General features: G+C 36.6%; 1 protein-coding gene and 1 pseudogene across 1 annotated transcript in view; both read left to right on the top strand.

Moving 5' to 3' along the window:
- Window positions 1–20,341, top strand: part of GALNTL6 (polypeptide N-acetylgalactosaminyltransferase like 6) — a 1,153,240-nt gene that overhangs the window by 735,035 nt on the left and 397,864 nt on the right. The gene's annotated exons all lie outside the window — the stretch shown is intronic.
- On the top strand, window positions 10,092–11,392 carry LOC129493546 (negative elongation factor E-like; annotated as a pseudogene).

The raw sequence follows: 20,341 nt of genomic DNA, 5'->3' as shown, positions 1-20,341 counted from the left end.
GGAAAAGATCATCAAGGGAATCAATAACCAAACATGTTAAGGAACTAGATTTCATTGTAAGACACTGGGGAACGATGGAAATTTTGTGAGTTGGAGAGACAGAGGATCAGGAATGGCCAGATTGGGCCTTCATTCTTCCCTTCTTTGATTTCCAGCTTTGCTACTGAGTCATCCTCTTATCCCTGTGACTTTGCTTTCACTCTCCAGAAGAAAGTCCTTCTTTGCCTTTTAGGGTGATCCCAATTAAATGCCACTACAGCCATTTTTTTTTTTTTTTTTAGTTCAGGGAAATTATTCAGGTTCATGACATCATCCCTAGCTCTCTGTTGGCATAGGAGATCTCAATTTTTGTTGCTTCCTTCTTTTTTTTTCCTTGTACATGGAATATCTCTTAAATTCACTCTCTTCAACTTGAGTGTTCTTTGTAGCTTGTTCCCCACTATTCAGCCTCATGGAAGTCTTCCCTACGGACCATGGAGATGGCCCACTAGCCGATGGAAACCTGAGCCTTAAATCAGTCTGTTGTCCTCCATCTCTACCTCACTCCTCCTTTAGTTGAACCCCATAACCCTAGTTTTCTGCTTATTGAGAGGGTATCTGGGGACACAAGCCTTTTCATTTCTCTGTCTAATCTTCAATCAAATTAGAATAGTGACATCTGTCTATAACACACTAGTAGAAATGTTTTAGTGATGAAAAGAAATGAACTTGTTTCCAAAACTCTCCTATCCCATCACCTCTTTCCTTCCTGCAAACCAAAGCTAGAGTACTTAATTTTTTAATACAGATAATAAGACATTTAAACTATATTTTATAGGAATTCTCTGTCTTTATGCTCAGTTTTGCTATGAAACTAAAAGTACTTTTAAAATTCTATATAAGAAGAATTATTTATATACACATATAATATATACATATCATTTCCTCACACCAATTCTGACCTATTCTGAAGCTGATAAAATGTTCAAGGAGATTTGTTTGCTATTGTGTTTGACATTTTGGTATTTCTCTATGATTAGCAAAATGAGCATATATGGCTATTTCCTATGCATTTCATCCCATAAAAATAAATGAATGACAAATTGCCCCAGAAGCATATTTTATTCTTATGGCCAGCTTCTTTATCTTAGGAATTGAAATATGAGCATCTTGAATCTAATTCAATTCTAATTAAAATAATACTCATTAAGTGTTCGCCTCTGGGTTATGTGATAAATGGTATTAAATTAGAAAAAAAGACAACCCCCCTCACCCACAGGGTGTTTATATTCTAAGAAGTAGAGTAATAGAAAATGTTTATCTTTTCTCTTTGATCTTTATAATGGCCTGTTGGATGTCTCTATCATCTTCATTTAGATCATATACAGACATTTCAAACGTAATGTGCAACAGAATTTTCTTTTTTTATTCCCAAATCTTGTTTTTCATCCTCTTATGTTATTTTCTAAACTTACAACCTTCATCATCATTAACACAGCCTGTTCTTTATTGGTAAATATGTTATCTCCTCTATCAGGAAGCATGCATATGTTATAGATCTTACGCCAACAGTTTCCTTAACTGAGTATGTTCCTAGCACCTACCAATTGACTGACTATGTAGAATATGCCGTGGACTTATTAGAATCATCAATGATGCTGCCTAAATTTCCCCAATGACAGATATGAAAAAAGAAAATTATTTCTTTACTGACCACTGTTTTGACGGTCAAAATTAACTATTTTATATAGGATACCTGAATGATAATCAATGATAGTGGACACTAACTTCTATTTTCTATCAAAAAGCAGACATACCAAAAAAAGTAAAAAAAAAAAAAAAAAAGGAGACATACCAATTACTCATATGGATTCCTTGCTTTATTCCACCAACCTTGGGATGGATGTCATTATAAAATCTGAAGAATACAATTTAAGGTTAGGCAAATATTCACTCTACTGTGGTACCTAAGGGTCTTCAGTGGAGCATCTCATTTTCCTACATGAAAAATGCTTTAAGTGTTTAATGTTGGAAATCAGACATTTTAACTTATATCAATAGTTATTTCTATATCTATATCCAGGTTCATTTTAGCACTTCTATATTTATACATTCATTGTCTTTACCACTTTTACAGTAATGCTTTCATAAGGACAGGGAAACTCAACATTGTAATTGTTTTCTCTTTAGCTGCAAACTATAGTTTTTCAAGAGTAAAGTATAAATCATAGTTATATTTTTGTATTATTAAGTGAATATTTATTATCTACATAAGTTTCAGAATTCTATCGATGTCAATTGTATGTCTTTTTCATCGTCCTCTATTTAGTATGTCTTCTTACATGTTAAAGAATAACTCTTCTTTGACAAAGGGTCTCAAAACATGATTATTTTTAAGACTTTATATATTATGGGGAAGCCCCGGTGGCGCAGTGGTTTAGTGCTGCCTGCAGCCCATGGTTTGATCCTGGGGACCCGGGATCGAGTCCCATGTTGGGCTTCCTGCATGGAGCCTGCTTCTCCCTCTCCCTCTGCCTGTGCCTGTGCCTCTCTCTCTCTTTGTGTGTCTCTATGAATAAATAAATAAAATCATTAAAAAAATAATACTCTTTAAAAAAAAAGACTTTATATATTATGTTTTAATATTATCCAAATTTTAAAAATTAGATATAAATCCAGTTTAGTTATAAGGTAAATCAAGGCATGGCTATATAGTTCTTGCCTCCAGAGAAATATCCTTTTTGTACTATTTGTGCATTGGGGGTAAAAAAATATATTCCAAAGAGTGTGTTTTATAATGCCATAGAATAGTGTTATTTTCATACATTTTAAATGAGAATTTTAAGAGACTTGAGTTACTATGAACTCGGCCTACCTACTTCTACCTGCAGTCTTTGGGTACCTTAGCCGCACACCATGGATTTATACTGAGGCCTATGAACTGAGTCACTGGACCAATTTAGTACTATGAAAGACCACATGAAAAAAATTTACCTGTATACTTTGTACCTATACATCCCACCTATAAATCCTTTAATTCAGACCAACAAAGTGAAAATATTTCAATATTGCTAATGAGAGAAATCTTATGTATTGTTATAGAGTATAGATTTAACTTAACTAATAGAATAAATGAAGGGAAAAATTCGCAAATGTCTTTAGTGATGAGTAGTTTTGAACAGAAATTATTTTTTCCACATTCCATCAGAATATCACTATATATATATGCACTGTGTGTGTGTGTGTGTGTGTGTGTGTATGTGTGTAGATTTTGGGGAAAGGAAGTGAACATAAATAGGACATGTCATTATTCAAACTTAGGTAGAATTTTCTATTCAGTTGATTAGTTTTGAATGAGGAGCCATTCATATGTTTATCTGTGTATCAGGGATTTTAACACTGAAATGGCTCTTTAATAAAACTGAAATGTAGCAATTTGGCAGAAATTTATAATTTGTAAGATTATCTTTTATCCTTAAGTGAAAACTCTAGAAGTTAATTGGTTAAGTAAATCCTATTATTTAGCAATATGAGAGAACATTAGCTACCCAAATATTGCCAGACATAATTAACATCCTCAGGTACTGCCCCATTAGCAAGCATTCTCATTGGCTGGAGTTACAAAACTAATGAATTTGCTACCCAGGGGCATCAATTGGGCATGACACTGCCTTAGTTCTCTGCACACCTCTGTCCATTTGTCTCTACTGTAACATGATTACTTTTCATTCTATTCTACAAATTACATTATATCAAATTACTACAGTGAAGCCTGTGATATGATACTCTCACTAATTAAAATGCTTGTTATCTCTATACTTGGGTTAATATAAATAGTTGTTCTTTTTGTTTCTTTCTAATCGCTGGAGAAATACATTAGGAAACTCTTCAGGCTCAGCATCCTTTGTGTCATTAAATAATAGTTATTTGTGCTTTGCCAGATGTAGAAAAGAGCCTACATTATTTTGCTTTGGGGAAAACTATGTAGCAATTACAGTAAATGCTACAGTTTGAGTTTTCTAAGAAGAGAAATTCTAGTCAGGTAGGATGTGATAGTCTAAATAGGCCAATGACTGGCACTCCATATCCATAGGGATCTTACAATGAGAAAAAGCCCATATGCAGTCGAGTTTAATTTGTTGTCCTGTAGCATTGAGACAAGACTTTAAAAACTCCCAGCATTAAAAACAAAAAACAAACAAACAAAACTTCCCAGCATATATTCAGAAAACATTAGCAATATCAATTAATTTACTTCAGTGCAGGAACATTAATTAAGTCACACAAAATGCATAAGATTATTCTTTATTGTCTATGTCCCCTTCCTTCACAAAACTTTTTAAAACAAAGCCCTAGGTAAAAGAGTTCTGGTTTGAATGCTGCTGCCTTTATTTTTTAAAGGTAGGGTTTTGGGGTCAGATTTCAATTGTGAATGTTGGAGAAAATTTTGCTGCTTCAGATGTTCTCTCTCCATTACATTTTCTTCCATTGTCAAATAATTGGATCTTTCATGACATCACCACCTTTGGTATTTGAGAACATAAGGAAATTCCCTGGCCTAATTGCATGAAAAAAAGATGATCTCTGGCTGTGCAACATGTAATTTAAATAACAACGATGACAAAAAAAAAAAAAGCTTTTTTATAAATAGACCATCTGCCTTGGCTAAGTGGCAATATCTGAAAACACAGCAAAGGCCTAAAATGTATGGTCTAAACATACTGACTGAGGTCATTTTTTTCTTGAAAATCAAGGAAAAAACTTTTATCTCTTTTTGTTTAGAAGTTGAAACAAGTGACCTCTCTATACCTCTTGTAATGATTTCTTGCTTCCCAAATGCCAAGTGGCTCATATATGACAGCAAACTATGAGGAGCTATGAGATAACTGCCATTAGAAATATGCCATGGGTTGCCTCCGTGCATGCCAGGCTCTCGATCATGTCCATAAATAGCCAGAAGACCAGTTTGTAGACCCCAATGCCAGTTTGGCCTTTCTAGTTATAAGAGCAACAGAAGTGAATAATTAAAAAGGAAACACCCTCCCTCCTGCACCTTTCAGCATTTATTTGCTCTGTAAATACTTCTAAATTTATAGCTACAGTTTCATGGTGGATTTGAATAGTTTTAAATAATATCAGCTGATACCTATAATCCATTGAAAAAGTAAACACATGTTCCAATTCTTTTCTAACCAGTCAGAAATTTTGCAGTATTTCTCATTTAACTAATGTTTTAATTCCAACATCCTGGGGATCCCTGGATGGCACAGCAGTTTGGCGCCTGCCTTTGGCCCAGGGCGCGATCCTGGAGACCCGGGATCGAATCCCACATCGGGCTCCCAGTGCATGGAGCCTGCTTCTGTCTCTGCCCTCTCTCTCTCTCTCTCTCTGTGTGTGACTATCATAAATAAATTAAGATTTATTTAAAAAAATTCCAATATCCTTATAAATTATTTTTTGCTTGTAAGCCTATTGTTTGTCCTATTATCTACAATAAAAATATATTTGCCAGTATTCATTCACTTTACCAATATTTCAAATCATTCCTTTTTTTTTTAGTGTGCCATAATTTTTTTCTATTCCAGGACAATGTACCTTATTAGAGTGAGAAGGGATAAGGAGCTTGCCTTTCTTTTGTAAAGGGCATTTGTAAATAGGAAGCAACATGCCAACAGTAGTATATTCCCTAAGCAGATTGAGTTTACAAAATAAGTACATACTGAATTTAAAGATCCAGAAATTTTCCCTTAAAACTATTCAAGTGCCAATATAACCTTGTGTACACCAAGTGTATGCACATGCCAGTTTTAGAAATCCAATTACTTTGCTGCATTGAGTCTGTAATACATTACCAGACTACATAAATATATTCTGCTCCATTAAAAATATTTGTAGATTTTATGTAATAAAATAACAGATTCTTTTGGAAGCATTATTTTGTCATCATATATAACTTACAAAATGTAAAACTATGACACATGAGGATCATTAAAAAGGGACTTCCATATGAAAAATAAAGTTAGAAACAATGATTTATTTGGTCTAACTTAAATAAGAAATTTGAATGCATAGCTGATATAAGAATAAAACACTTGTTGCTTCAGGACACCTGGATGGCTCAGTCAGTTAAGAATCTGGATCTTGATTTCAGCTCAGGTTGTTATCTCAGTTCCTGGGATGGAGCCCCATGTCAGGCTCTGCACTCAGCAGAGAGTCTGGTTAAGAATTCTCTCTTTCCTCTCCCTCTGCTCATCCTCTAAAGAAATAAATAAATAAATAAATAAATAAATAAATAAATAAATAAATATTTTTTAAAAATAAAATAATACTTTCTTCATATTCCGTCATTAACAGACAAGTAATTCTCACTAATCTACATATTAATCTAATGAGATATTGGCTCTTAAACATTTTTGAAGAAATGATAATAGCTTCTTGAGAAAGGGAAAAAAAACTTTACCATTTTTATTATTTCTTTCATGTAAAATTTGCTATAACACTACCATCTGGCAAGTAAATGTTGTACCCACAGGAGAACCATTAATTTGGCTACATCTCTGAAGTGCTGGTTTGCTACATTTGAGCCATGACATCACTAAGCTAGAAATGTTACTTCCCAAATTAGTTACATTGCTTATCATGGACATCTTCACTCTTACCCAGCTTAACAGCTGATAAAGTGCATAATGTATCTCTAAAAAAGAGACCATTGCTTTTTCTTTTTCAGAAAGAATTGTCCATTAAAAATAGTGTGACGATACAAGGCAAATTTTGAAAAAAAAAAAAAAAAACAGAAAACAAAAAGTCAACAAGACAAAAGACACATCTGATAAAGGACTGTTATCCAAAACAAGCAAAGAAACTCTTAAACTCAACAGTAGGAAAACATCCTAAATTAAAAATGGGCTAATGCCCTTAACAGACACCTCACCAGAGAAGATACACAGATGGCAAATAAGCATATGAAAAGATGCTGTGCATCATATGTCATCAGGGAAATACAAGTTAAAATAATATTGACATACCACTATGCCCTATTAGAATACCCAGTATCTGGTTCACTGACACCACCAAATTGTTGACAAGAGTGTGGAGTGACAGGAAGTCTCATTCACTGACAGTCAGAATGCAAAATGGTACAGCCACTTTGCAAGGTAGTTTGGTTGTTTTTTAGAAAACTAAACATATTCCTACCATACAATCCAGCAGTCTTGTCCCTTGGTATTTACTCAAAGGATTAAAAATTCTTGTCAGCACAGAAACCTGCACATGGCTGTTTATAGCAGCTTTATTCATAAGGGCCAAAACTTCAAGCAGCCAAGATGTTCTTCAGTAGGTGAACAGATAAATAAACTGTGGTACAGTGAGACCAAAGACTATTATTCAGCACTGAAAAGAAAGGAGCTAACAAGCCATGAAAAGACATGGAGGAATCTTAAATGCATATTATTAAATGAAAGAAGTCAATCTGAAAAAGCTATATAATGTATAATTCTAACTATGGCATCCTAAAAGAGGCAAAACTATGGAGATGATGAAAAGTTCAGTGATTGCCAGGGGTGGTAGGAGATGTAAATAGGTAAAGCACAGAAAATGTTTAGGGCAGTGAAAATATTCTGTATGATAGTATAATAATGAATGCATGTCATTATATACTCATCCAGACCCATAGAATGTATAACACAAAAGTGAATCCTAATGTAAACTTTGGACTTTGTGGGGAGTGTGGTGGGTCAACGTGGGTTCATCATTTGCAACAGACATAACACTTTTGGGGGGGATATAGATAGGGGAGGAGGTTTTGCATATTCAGGAGCCGTGGGTATGTAGAAAATCTATCCACCTTCCTCTTAGTTATGATGTTAATCTTTTTTTTGAATAATAAATTTATTTTTTATTGATGTCCAATTTTCCAACATACAGAATAACACCCAGTGCTCATCCCGTCAAGTGTCCCCCTCCGTGCCCGTCACCCATTCACCCCCACCCCCCGCCCTCCTCCCCTTCCACCACCCCTAGTTCGTTTCCCAGAGTTAGGAGTCTTTATGTTCTGTCTCCCTTTCTGATATTTCCCACACATTTCTTCTCCCTTCCCTTCTATTCCCTTTCACTATTATTTATATTCCCCAAATGAATGAGAACATACACTGTTTGTCTTTCTCTGATTGACTTACTTCACTCAGCATAATACCCTCCAGTTCCATCCACGTTGAAGCAAATGGGTGGTAAAGTGCTACTTTAAAAAAAAAAAAAGTCAACAGGTGAACTTCTAAATTCTTGCCCTGTCCTAATGGCATAGCAGAGGTAGGAGGCTGAACAATCACCAAGATTACAGAAGGATGAGAGACATTTGGATTTGTCCAACTGAAGTGGATGATCCTCATTTAATGTGCAGGCATTCAGTAGAGACCCTGGAAGTGCCAGACTCTAGAGTAAAAGCTACTCTAAGACCTACCTAATGAAGTTTTAAAGCCAGCATTGAGGGGCCCTGGGTGACTCAGACAGTTAAGCATCCAACTCTTGATTTCAGTTCAGGTTATGATCTCAGGGTTGTGGAATCAAGCCCAGTGTGAGGCTCCACACTAGGGATGGAGTCCACTTAAGATTCTCTCTCTCTCCCACTCCCTTTGTCCCTCTCCCCCTTCCTCCTTAATTACAAAAAAACAAACAAACAACTATAACAAAAACAAAAAACAGCATTGAGAAGGTTAGGGTGATACTCCAGTAACTTGAATATTTGCCAAAACAAAAATTGATATTCTATAAAGGAAGAACACTGGACAATATAAAATACAAAATATCCAGCATACATTAAAAAAATTTAAAAACATAAAAAGACAAGAAAATGTGATCCAAAACCAGGGAAAAAATTAGTTAATCAGATTAAAACCAGAAATGATTGAAAGATGGAATTGACAAAAAAGAACCTTAAGCTTTTAAAAATATACTAAAGGATATAAAGAAAACATGATGAAGATAGAAATAATAGGGGGATCCCTGGGTGGCTCAGCAGTTAGCGCCTGCCTTCGGCCCAGGGTGTGATCCTGGAGTCCTGGAATCGAGTCCTGGGATCGAGTCCCACGTCGGGCTCCCGGCATGGAGCCTGCTTCTCCCTCTGCCTGTGTCTCTGCCTCTCTCTCTCTCTCTCTCATGAATAAATAAAATCTTTTTTTTAAAAAAAGATAGAAATAATATACGTATTTAAAAAGTCAAATTTAAAGTCTAGCACTGAAGCATTAAATATTTGAAATGAAAAATTCAAGAGATAGGTTTAATACTAGATTAGACAGTGCAGCTGGAAAGGTCAGTGTACTTGAGAACGTAGCAATAAAAACTATATAATCTGAAACTCAGAGGAAAAACATCGAGAAAACAGCATAAGTTCAGTGACTAGTGAAACAACCTCAAGTTGTCCAATGTTAATTACTGGAATCTCCCAAAACTGGGATTGGGATTTGTAAGAAAAATATATAAAAATATTTTTTTATATTTATAAAAAATATAAAAAAATATATAAAAAATAATTTATCAAGTTTAACGAAAACTATTATAGCACAAATCCAAGTAGCAAAGATACCCCAAATACAAAAAAAAAAAAAAATACAAAGGAAATAACATCAAGCAACTTAGTAACCAAATTGATGATAAAAAGTTTTTAATGAGCGTCAGGATTGGTACACCTGATAAGAATGATAGAAAATTTCTCATCTGAAAACAAGGCAATCTTGAAGACAGGAGAATGAAATCTCAAATACAAAGGTGGGGCAAAGCATAACCTAGAATTTTATATCCAGTAAAAATATATTTCAAACATAAAATGCAAAGTAAAAATATTATCAGGCCAAAAAGAGAGCAGGAGAAAGGACCCCGTAGAAACCTGGATCTACAGACATAAATGAAGATGAGAATTCTAAATATCTGCATAAAGATAAAAAATAATTTCATTCTTATTTATAATATCTGAAAAAAGAACGTTAATCAAAATGTTAACAACAGTGTATACACGTTAGAGCATACATAGCAGTAGAATTACAGCAATGACACAGAGAGAGGGGAGAGAAAAGTGAAAATATATGTGGGGGTCCCCGGTTACCGCCCTCTCAGGAGCCAACATGTTGGTGATACCCCCCGGACTGAGCGAGGAGGAGGAGGCTCTGCTGAAGAAATTCAACAAACTCAAGAAAAAGAAAGAGGCTTTGCTGGCTCTGAGGAAGCAAAGTAGTAGCAGCACCGCCAGCCAAGGCGGTGTGAAAGGCTCACCGTCGGGGCAGCCTGTGGTGGACACAGCCACGGCAACAGAGCAGGCAGAGCAGCTAGTGAAGTCAGGAGCCCTCAGTGCCATCAAGGCTGAGACCAGGGATACCTGGGTGGCTCAGCGGTTTGGTGCCTGCCTTTGGCCCAGGGCGTGATCCTGGAGATCCAGGATCGAGTCCCACGTTGGGCTCCCTGCATGGAGTCTGCCTCTCTCTCTCTCTCTCTCTGAATAAATAAAAAATTTTGGGTGAAAAAAAAAAAAAGGCTGAGACCAAGAACTCAGGCTTCAAGCGTTCTCGAACCCTAGAGGGGAAATTAAAGGACCCTGAGAAGGGGCCAGTTCCCACTTTCCAGCCGTTCCAAAGAAGCATATCAGCCTAGGATGATCTGCAGGAGTCGTCCAGACGCCCCCAAAGGAAATCTCTGTATGAGAGTTTTGTGTCTTCCAGTGATGGGCTTCGGGAACTGGGGCCAGACCGGGAGGAGGCAGAGGGCCCAGGGGCTGGTGATGGTCCCCCTCGAAGCTTTGACTGGGGCTATGAAGAACGTGGTGGTGCCGGCTCCTCAACCTCCCCCCTCCCCACGAAGCCGCAGCCGGGACCACAGTCGTGAGGGGAACCGGGACAGAGAACGTGATCGAGAGCAGGATCGAGATCGTGATCGGGACAGGGACCGCGATCGAGAACGAGAGGGCCCTTTCCGCAGGTCGGATTCGTTCCCTGAACGCAGGGCCCCTCGGAAGGGGAATGCTCTCCATGTGTATGGAGAGGACACGACGCCCACCCTCCTTCGTGGGGCCTTCTCTCCCTTTGGAAACATCATTGACCTCTCCATGCAGCCACCCAGAAACTGTGCCTTCGTCACCTATGAAAAGATGGAGACAGCAGATCAGGCCGTTGCTGAGCTCAAGGGGACCCAGGTGGAGTCTGTGCAGCTCAGAGTCAGCGTTGCCCGCGACCAGCCCATGCTGGACGCTGCCACTGGCAAGTCTGTCTGGGGCTCTCTCGCTGTCCAGAATAGCCCTAAGGGTTGCCATCGGGACAAGAGGACCCAGATTGTCTACAGCGATGATGTCTACAAGGAAAACCTTGTGGATGGCTTCCAGGGAATGGAGCTGGATTCCGTGTGCCTCATCTGCGCCGACACTTGGTCTCAGTAAAACACTAAGGTGGAAGCTCACACATCTCCCTCAGCCTCTGTTTTTCAGCACTTGGGATGGGTTTGAGCTTTAAAAACATCTTTAGAGAGGGAGGGGCAAGAATGGCGGAAGAGCAGTCCCCATATCACCTGTCCCTACCAAGTTACTAATAACCTTCAAACCATCCAGAAAATCTACGAAATTCACCTGAGATGTAAAAAGAGACCAGCTGAATGCACAGTGAAATATCAGCGCTTCTATCAATGTAGGGGAAGACGGGCAAAATAAATAAAGGAATCAAAAGGCCTCCGAGGGGGAGGGCCCCGCGAGGAGCCGGGCTAGGCCGAGCGAGTGTCCCCAGGACAGGAGACACCCCGTCCCGAGACAGGAGCTGAGCAACCAACCTTCCCGGTCGGGCGGAAAAAGGGCTCGCAGGGATTTGAGCAGGACCCAGTAGGGCGGGATAGCCCACGGCTCCCGGGACACTAACAGACACCTGCGAGCGCAGGGTAAAAAAAATAAGTGCTCCGAGCTCCCTAGGCTGCAGCACGCACCGGCGGGGCCAAGCAGCTCGAGGGGCTCGGGCGGCGGCTCCCGCGGAGGGGGCTGCGGGCGGGAGCGCGAATCCCACAGCGCACGCCCCGGAGCACAGGGCCCGGGACACAGCCATGACCGCCTCCCCCGGGACAGGCGAGGCCGGAGGGCCCAGGACAGCAAGGACTCTCCTGCCCGAGCTGAGCAGATCACGGCCCCGCCCCAGCCTCCAGGCCTCTGCAGCCGGGAGCCAGAGCCCCGAGCCCCGAGTCCTGCGGAGGCTGAATCCAGGCTTCCAGAGTTGCCATAGCAACTGCGACTGTCCTCCTGGGGCCCCACGGGGTAAACAACCCCCTGAGAACCATGGCAGCAGGCAAGGGGCCAGAGCAGCTCCCTAAAGTGCTAACACCTAAAATAAGCACAGCAGGCCCCTCCTCCAAAGACCAGCTGGGACGGACCATGGCTACTCCCCCGTGTTCCAATACAACGTGTTTTTTGGCCACTCTGCACTGCGACAAAATGACTAGAGGAAAACCGCACCTCAAAGAAAGAATCATAAACAGCCCGATCTCCCACAGAGCTAACAAAATCGATTACAATTCAATGTCGAGAAACCAATTCAGAAGCACCCATTATACAGCTACTGTGGCTCTAGAAAAAAGCTTAAGGCCTCACGAGACTTCATGACTGCAGAATTTAGATCCAATCAGGCAAAATTAAAATTCAATTGAATGAATGCAATCCAAACTAGAAGTCCTAACGACGAGGGTTAACGAGGTGAATAACGATGAGTGACATAGAAGAACAAGTTAATGGCAAAGAGGGAAACTGTGAAAAAAGAATAACAATTAAAGAACCATGAAGACAGATTAAGGGAAATGAACGACACTCTAAGGAAGAAAACCAACTGTTTAATTGGGTTCCCGAGGGCGCCCGGAAAGGGACAAGGCCAGAATATGTATTTGAACACAATCCTAGCAGAAAACTTCCCAATCTGGAAGGGAAACAGCATTCAGATCCAGGAAATAGAGAGCATCCCCACCCTAAAAATCATAAAACCGTTCAACCACCTCGATCATCTAAATAGTGAACTTGCAAAATCCAAAGATAAAGAGAAATTCCTTAAAGCAGCAAGAGACAAGAAGTCCCTGACTTTCAATGGGGAGGAATATTAGGGTAACAGCAACCTCTCCACAGAGACCTGGCAGGCAGAAAGGCTGGCAGGATATATTCAGGTCCAAATGAGAAGAACAGCAACAAGAATACTTAGCCAGCAAGGCACTCATTCAAAATGGAAGGAGAGATAAAGAGCTGAATAACAACACAACAAACGCCAAACACAACAAACGACAAACCTGAAAAATATGTGACCTCCAAACCACTCTGCAAGAAATTTGAAGGGGGACTCTTAAAACACCCCTTTAAAAGAAGTTCAAGTAACTCTGAACGTAATGTGCTTAATGACCCCATCAAAAGGCGCAGAGTTTCAGACTGGATAAAAAAACAGGAACCAACTATGATTGCTGTCTACAAGAGACTCATTTTACGACAGAGGACACCTAAACCTAAAATAAAAGTTGAGACCATTTACCATTAAATGTTCTCAAAATATACCCTAAAAAACACAGACCTCTGAACGAAATTGAGGAAACACAAAGAGATGGAAAAAATATTCCATGCTCATGGATTGGCAGAATTAATATTTGTGAAAATGTCAATGATTACCCAGGGGCAATTTACACGTTAATGCAATCCTATCACAATACCATGACTTCTTCAAAGACTTAGAACAAATAATTTAAGATTTGTGGGAACAGAAAAGACCCCAAACAGCCAGGAATATTTAAAAAAAGAAAACATATCTGGGGCATCACAACCAGATTCAGTTTTACTACAAAGCTGTGTTCATCAAGACAAATTGTACTGCACATAAACAGACTATAGATCAAAGAACAGAACAAGAACCCAGACGTGGACCCTAACTTTATGCTCAACTAATATAACGATAAAGGAGTAAAGACGATCCACTAGAAGAAAGACAGACTCTCAATAAATGGTCTGGAAAATTGGACATCCACAGCAGAAGAATGAAACTGACAACCTCAAGCACCAACACAAAGATAAACACAAAATGGATGAAAGATCTAATGTGAGACAAGATTCCATCAAAATCCAGAAAAACTCAGGCAACCACCCTTTTTGACTTGGCCACAGTAACCGGAGCAGGACAAACAGTGTATGTTTCTCATTCATTTTGGAATATGAATAAATAGCGAAAGGGAATAAAGGGAAGGGAGAAATATGTGTGAGAAATATCAGAAAGGAGACGAACATAAAGACATTCTAACTCTGGAAATTAACTAGGGTGGAGGAGGGGGAGGAGGTAGGGAGTGGGGTGAATGGGTGAACGGGCACTGAGGGGTACACTTGGATGGATGAGCACTGGTGTTATTCTGTATGTTGGTAAATTGAACCCCACCAATAAAAATTAATTCATAAAAAAAAAAAAAAAAAAAAAAAAACAGCTGGTAGGATTTAACTCAGTTGTAACACATGGCCAGTGCATGTTCCCCTCTTCTTTCTCCCAAAAGGATCTTGAACACAGAAAAAAAAAAAAAAAAGAAAAAAGAAAAAAGAAAATATATGTGGTAAGGGGTCTTATATTCATATGGTATTGCTTGGTGAGTATTCTATTTGCATTTGAAAAGAAAATATGTTGTGCTTTTGTTGGGTGTAATGTTCTAAGTGACAGGTCAAGTTGGCTGACAGTGCCATCCAAATCTTCCATATCTTCATTAACGTTTTCCCCTATTTTTGTGTTATTTACCAGGAGAAAAAGATTGCATCTTCAATTATAATTGTGGATTTCCTGTTTTTTCTTTTGCTTCTATCACATTTTTCTTCCTGCAAATCAAAGCTTCATTGTGTGCATACATATGTAGGGTTGTTACATCTTCTTAATGAATTAACCTTTTATCTTTAATAAACATCCCTATTTATGTCTGTTAATATTTCTTGTTCTGAATTCCACTGTGTCTGATATTAATATAGCCACTCTGGCTTTCTTAGGATTTATTTATTTTCATTTTCTATCTTATTGCATCTTTTATTTTAACCCATCTTTGCCTTATATTTAAAATGCATATTTTAAAAAATAATAAAATAAAATGCATATCTTGTAGACAACATATGTATGGTGTCTTCCTTTTTGTGTCTAATCAGATAATCTCACTTTTTAATTGAGATTTTTTAATAATTTACAGGTAATATAAATTTCATTCTGATTAGATTTAAATCTATCTTCCTGATACCTCTCCTGTTGATCCATCTTTCTTTATTCCTTTGCTACATGTGGGTTACCTGAATATTTTCATATTCCACTTTCTCTTGGGGCTTATGAATTCTTTCATTCTGTTTAATATTATAATGATTATTTTCGAGTTTATAATATGTACCTTTAGTTTCTTATATCAGTTTACATATAATGCAAGATCCTTACAACGTAGATTTTCACTTTTCTCCCCTTCCTTTGTGTTATTGTTATTACATATTTTACTGCTTCCCACTCATTTCACAAGGCCAGCTTTATCCTTAATCTCAAGACTAGGCAAAAATATTATAAAGAAAGTAAACAACCTATCAATTATCCCTTAAGAATAGTGACACAAATATCCATAACAACATTCAAATTAGTCCTCTGATATATTAAAAGGGGATACATCATGACCAAGTGGGGTTTATTTGAAGAATACATGATTAAATTACTATTCAAAAATCAATCAGTGTAATTTAGCATACTAATTTTAAAGATATGAAAAACCCATTTGACACACTTAATAGGCAAAAAAGAGGCACTAAAATTCAACATCACTCAATGATAAAAATTTTAGAACTTTTGGGATTAAAAAGGAAACTCCTCTACCTGATAAAGGGAATCTATTTAAAAACCTTCAGTTAACATACTTAATGTTGAAAAACTCAACAGTTTTCTAAGAGTAGGCAAAAAGGAGGGATATCCACTCTCAACATCTCTATTCAATCTTGTATTAGAGGTTTTAGCCAGTGCAATAATACAAAGAGAAAAAAAAAAAAACCATACTTGCTTAAAATGAAAAAAAAAAAGAAAGAAAGAAACTGTCTTTATTTGTAGATAATATGATAACATTCAAATAAAATCCTGGAAACTAGCTAATTTGACCTGTTAGAGTAGAAAAAAATTATGAATTTGAATTTGAAGAGATGTATCATGTTAATCAACAAGAAAACGTCAATAAGGTTAAAATACCAGTTCTTTCTCAATTTCTCCATAGTTTCAATGCAATCCAAATAAAAATTCTAGCATACTCTTTGTAAAAACTAATAAGCTGATTCCAAACTTTATGTGTAAATCTCAAGTATCTAAAAGAGGCAACAGTCTATGGCCTTACCACCCTGAACGTGCCTGATCTCATCTAAAATAGGCAACAAAATTTTGAAAGAGAAGAAAAAAGAAGATACTACTATATCAATTAACACTTTTTGTAAAGGTATGGTAATTAAGATCAATAAGGATAAACATGTAGATAAATGAAACAGAATAAAGTATCCAAAAATAGACTCAAATGTACATGTTAGATGGTCTTTGACAAATGTATCCAAATAATTGAATGAGGAAAGGATTGCCTTTTTGACAAATAATTCTGGTAAAAAAATGTTATTTGTATAAAAGAGAGTGAATCTAAGCCTTAATTTCACATAATGCATAAAATATTAACACAAAAATATTATGAAAACAAATTTAGAAGCAAAAACCAACTTTTCTGAAGGAAAATACACAAAATATTCATGAATTTAACAAAGATAAAAGTATTCTAGACAGCAAGTAAAAATCATACAGACTTCTAAGACTGTATAAGGGACAAAAAAAGGTTTTTGTTTCATAAAAAAGGATAAATTTGGCTTCATTAAAATTTTAAAACTTCGGGTAAAAACTATACAAAAAAGAAAGTTATAGACCAACATCTTTCATAAATAAAGAAGCAAAAATCTTTATTAATGCACCATTAACAAATGGAGTTGATTCCAAAAATGCAATGTTGGTTCAATATGAAAAAACTAATCAATGCAATCTACCATGTAACAGTCTTAAGAAAAAAAATTAATACAACCTACCATATAACAGTCTTAAGAAAAACCATAATTACACAAATTGATGCAGGAAAATCATTTGATAAAATCCAACAAAAAAGTAATATTAAAAAAAAAAAACTTTTAGTGAAAGAGCAACTAAAAAGAGAATGTTCGCATCCTGATAAAGACATCTAAACAAAAACATACACTAACACATACTTAAAGGTAAATACAAAGTTCCCCTTCCCGCTCAACTAATAATACAAGTCCAGTTATGAATTAAGACAAAAAAGGAATAAAAGGTATAATAGCTTTGAAAAGAAAAACAAAGTCTTCCTATTTGTAGATAATAGGATTTTCCAGGTTAAAAATATCTCAAGATATTAACAAATTCCCCAAACTAAGATTGATTTGGAAAGGTTGCAGTCACTGATACAAGGACAACATAAGGCAAAAAAATTAATCATATTTTGTTACAATAACAAGAACAATAAGAAAAAGAAATTTAAAACATAATACCATTTGCAAGACTTTCCCAAAAAAAAAACATATAATACTGTTTATTAAAAAAAGTATAAATACTGGACAGAATCTGAATGTTGAAATAAATAAAAAAATGTTGACAAAGGAAATGTGATCTTAAATAGATATCCTATGTTGATGTCACATGGTAATATGTCAGTTCTCTCCAAGTTGATCTATGGTTTTAAGGCAATTCTAGAAAAATTCAGCAAGATACTTACAGATATATGAACAGCTAATTTTCAAAATTAATATGGAAAACAAAGAAATAGAAGAGCTAAAAATAATTTGGAAAAAGAATGAAAGTTGGAAAAATCATGCCTAAAACCCAATTTTATGGCAGCTACAGTAATTTAACACAGTGTGGTATTGGTTAGGGATAAAACATAGAATAATGGAACAGAATAAAGTCCATAAATAGACCACACAAATAGACAAATGATTTTTGGCAAGATGCAAAATCAATTTAATGGAAAAAAATCATTCAATAAATGATATTGGAACACTGAACATTCATGTCACCTCCATACACGCACACGACAAAACCTTGACCCTTGACTAAACCCTACACCTTATACAAAAATTAACACAAGATAGATCATAGATGTAATATGTGGCATGTAAAATATAAAGTTTTAGGAGAAAATTTCTATCTGTAAGAGAAAATCTTATGACCTAAGTTTGGTGAAGAGTTTTTAGACATGATACCAGAATGCACAGTCCATAAAAGAAAAAAGTGATGTCACACTTATACATTTTTTAAAGAAATACTCTAAGAAGACATATTGAATAAAAATAAGCAACTGACTGGAATATTTGCAAATGTCATATCCAATAAAAAATTTGTAACCAGAATATGGAAAGAATTTTCTCAACTAAATAGTAAGAAAGCAAGCAATCCAACAATCCAGAAAATGGATTAAACACAAATTTCATCAAAGAGGATATATGGATTGCAAATAATTCAGAAACATGAAAAAGTGTTCAAAATTCCTAGCCACTAGGAAAATGATTATTTCCTTGTTGAAATGAAAATAAGTTCAGTACTTTAATCAATAGTCTTATACCATTATCAATTTCTTGGTTTTGATCATTGTACTATGATTACATAAGATATTATCATTGATGGAAGCTGGATGAAAAGCACACTGGAGCTTTCTGTACTATGAAGCAATTTGTGTGTGGATCTAAAATAATTTCAAAATATAATTTTTTAAAAGTAAACTTACATATGTCTCATGATCAAAGAATCTCACCCAAGAGAAATGAAAATGCATATCCACAAAAAGACTTGAATGTGAATGTTCATAGAAGCACTGTTTTTAATAGCCAAAATCTGAAGCAAACCAAATGTTCAACCAAATTTGGATAAACGAATTATTATATATCCATCAATGGACTACTAATTAGCAATAAAAAGAATGAACTAGAGGTACATGCTGCAACATGAATGAATCTCAAAAACGTTATGTTGGACAAAAGAAGTCAAATTGGTTTCTGAATTGACAACTGAATGATTCTATACATATGAAATTCTGCAATAGGCAAAGCTAATTTTTAGTGACAGAAACAGATCAGAGGTTGCCTCTGTAGTCAGGGGTGTGGAGGATTTCCTGGAAAGAGCCGATTTAGTGTCTGTCTCCACAGCTAGCATGAAAATGCCACAAGAGCAGAGAACAACTTGAACCTCTCCCCACTGTAATCCAACCACTTAGCACAGGCCTGAAACAGTTAGGCATTACAAAAAATGTAAAAGAAAAGTGAATAATCACCTCCCTTCAGAATCAAAAGAAGATGATTCTCTCCACTTCTTTGCTGGTAACTCTACTAATTATGTTGTAGGTCCCAGTATTTCCCATCTCTTCTGGGACCTCAATCTCATAAAAAGGGCCCTTACCCACTAGTATTTTCATTTCCCCTTTTCTGAGGGTTTCTTCATTCAACTGTACTACAGAATAGGGCACTTTGGGGTGATGTAAGTATTCTATACCTCAGTAAGTGGCAGTTATTGTAATATACACAATTATTAAAATTCATCAAGCTACAAACTTGTGATCTGTATTTTATAGTATACACATTATACCTCAATTTTTAAGAGCTGAAAACATCTGCTCGTCAAAAGAAACTATTTTAACAAAAGAAAAAGAAGCCACACACTTGGAGAAAATATTTGCAACACATACATATTTCTAACTACTTGTATTCATATAAAGAATTCTTACAATCATTTAAAAAATAATTCGCTAATTCACTAAAGTAATGGACAAAAGATCTGATCAGATACTTTACGAAAGTAGACATCCCATTGACCAAAAAGCATATGAAAAAGATGCCTTCCATCATTAGTTACTGAGGGAATAAAATTAAAACCACAATCAGATATCACTACTCATCCATTCAAATGGCTAAGTTTAAAAAGACATGTGGGGAGGTAGTGGAGGCATGGATAAAAATACATGAAGGAATGTGAGAGATATAAGCGTCTAGTTATGGAATGTATTAGTCACAGAAATAAAAAGCACAGCATAGGGAATATAGTCAATGGCATTGTAATAATGTATGGCAACACATGGTAGCTCTGCTTGTGGTGAGCATAATGTGACATATAGAATTGCCCAATCACCATGTTGTAGACTTGAAATTAATTTAACCTGTGTGTCAACTATATTTCAATTTAAAAAAGGTGGCGGGCACCTGGGCGGCTCAGTGTTGAGTGTTTGCCTTTTGCTCAGGTTGTGATTCTGGCATCCTGAGATCAAGTCCCGCATTGGGCTCCCTGCAGAGAGCCTGCTTCTCCCTCTGGCT

The sequence above is a fragment of the Nyctereutes procyonoides genome, unplaced genomic scaffold (genome assembly GCF_905146905.1).
Source record: "Nyctereutes procyonoides isolate TBG_1078 unplaced genomic scaffold, NYPRO_anot_genome, whole genome shotgun sequence".
Lineage (NCBI taxonomy): Eukaryota > Metazoa > Chordata > Mammalia > Carnivora > Canidae > Nyctereutes > Nyctereutes procyonoides.
The sequence above is the reverse complement of the archived record's forward strand: the minus strand, read 5'-3'. Positions and strand labels throughout refer to the sequence as shown.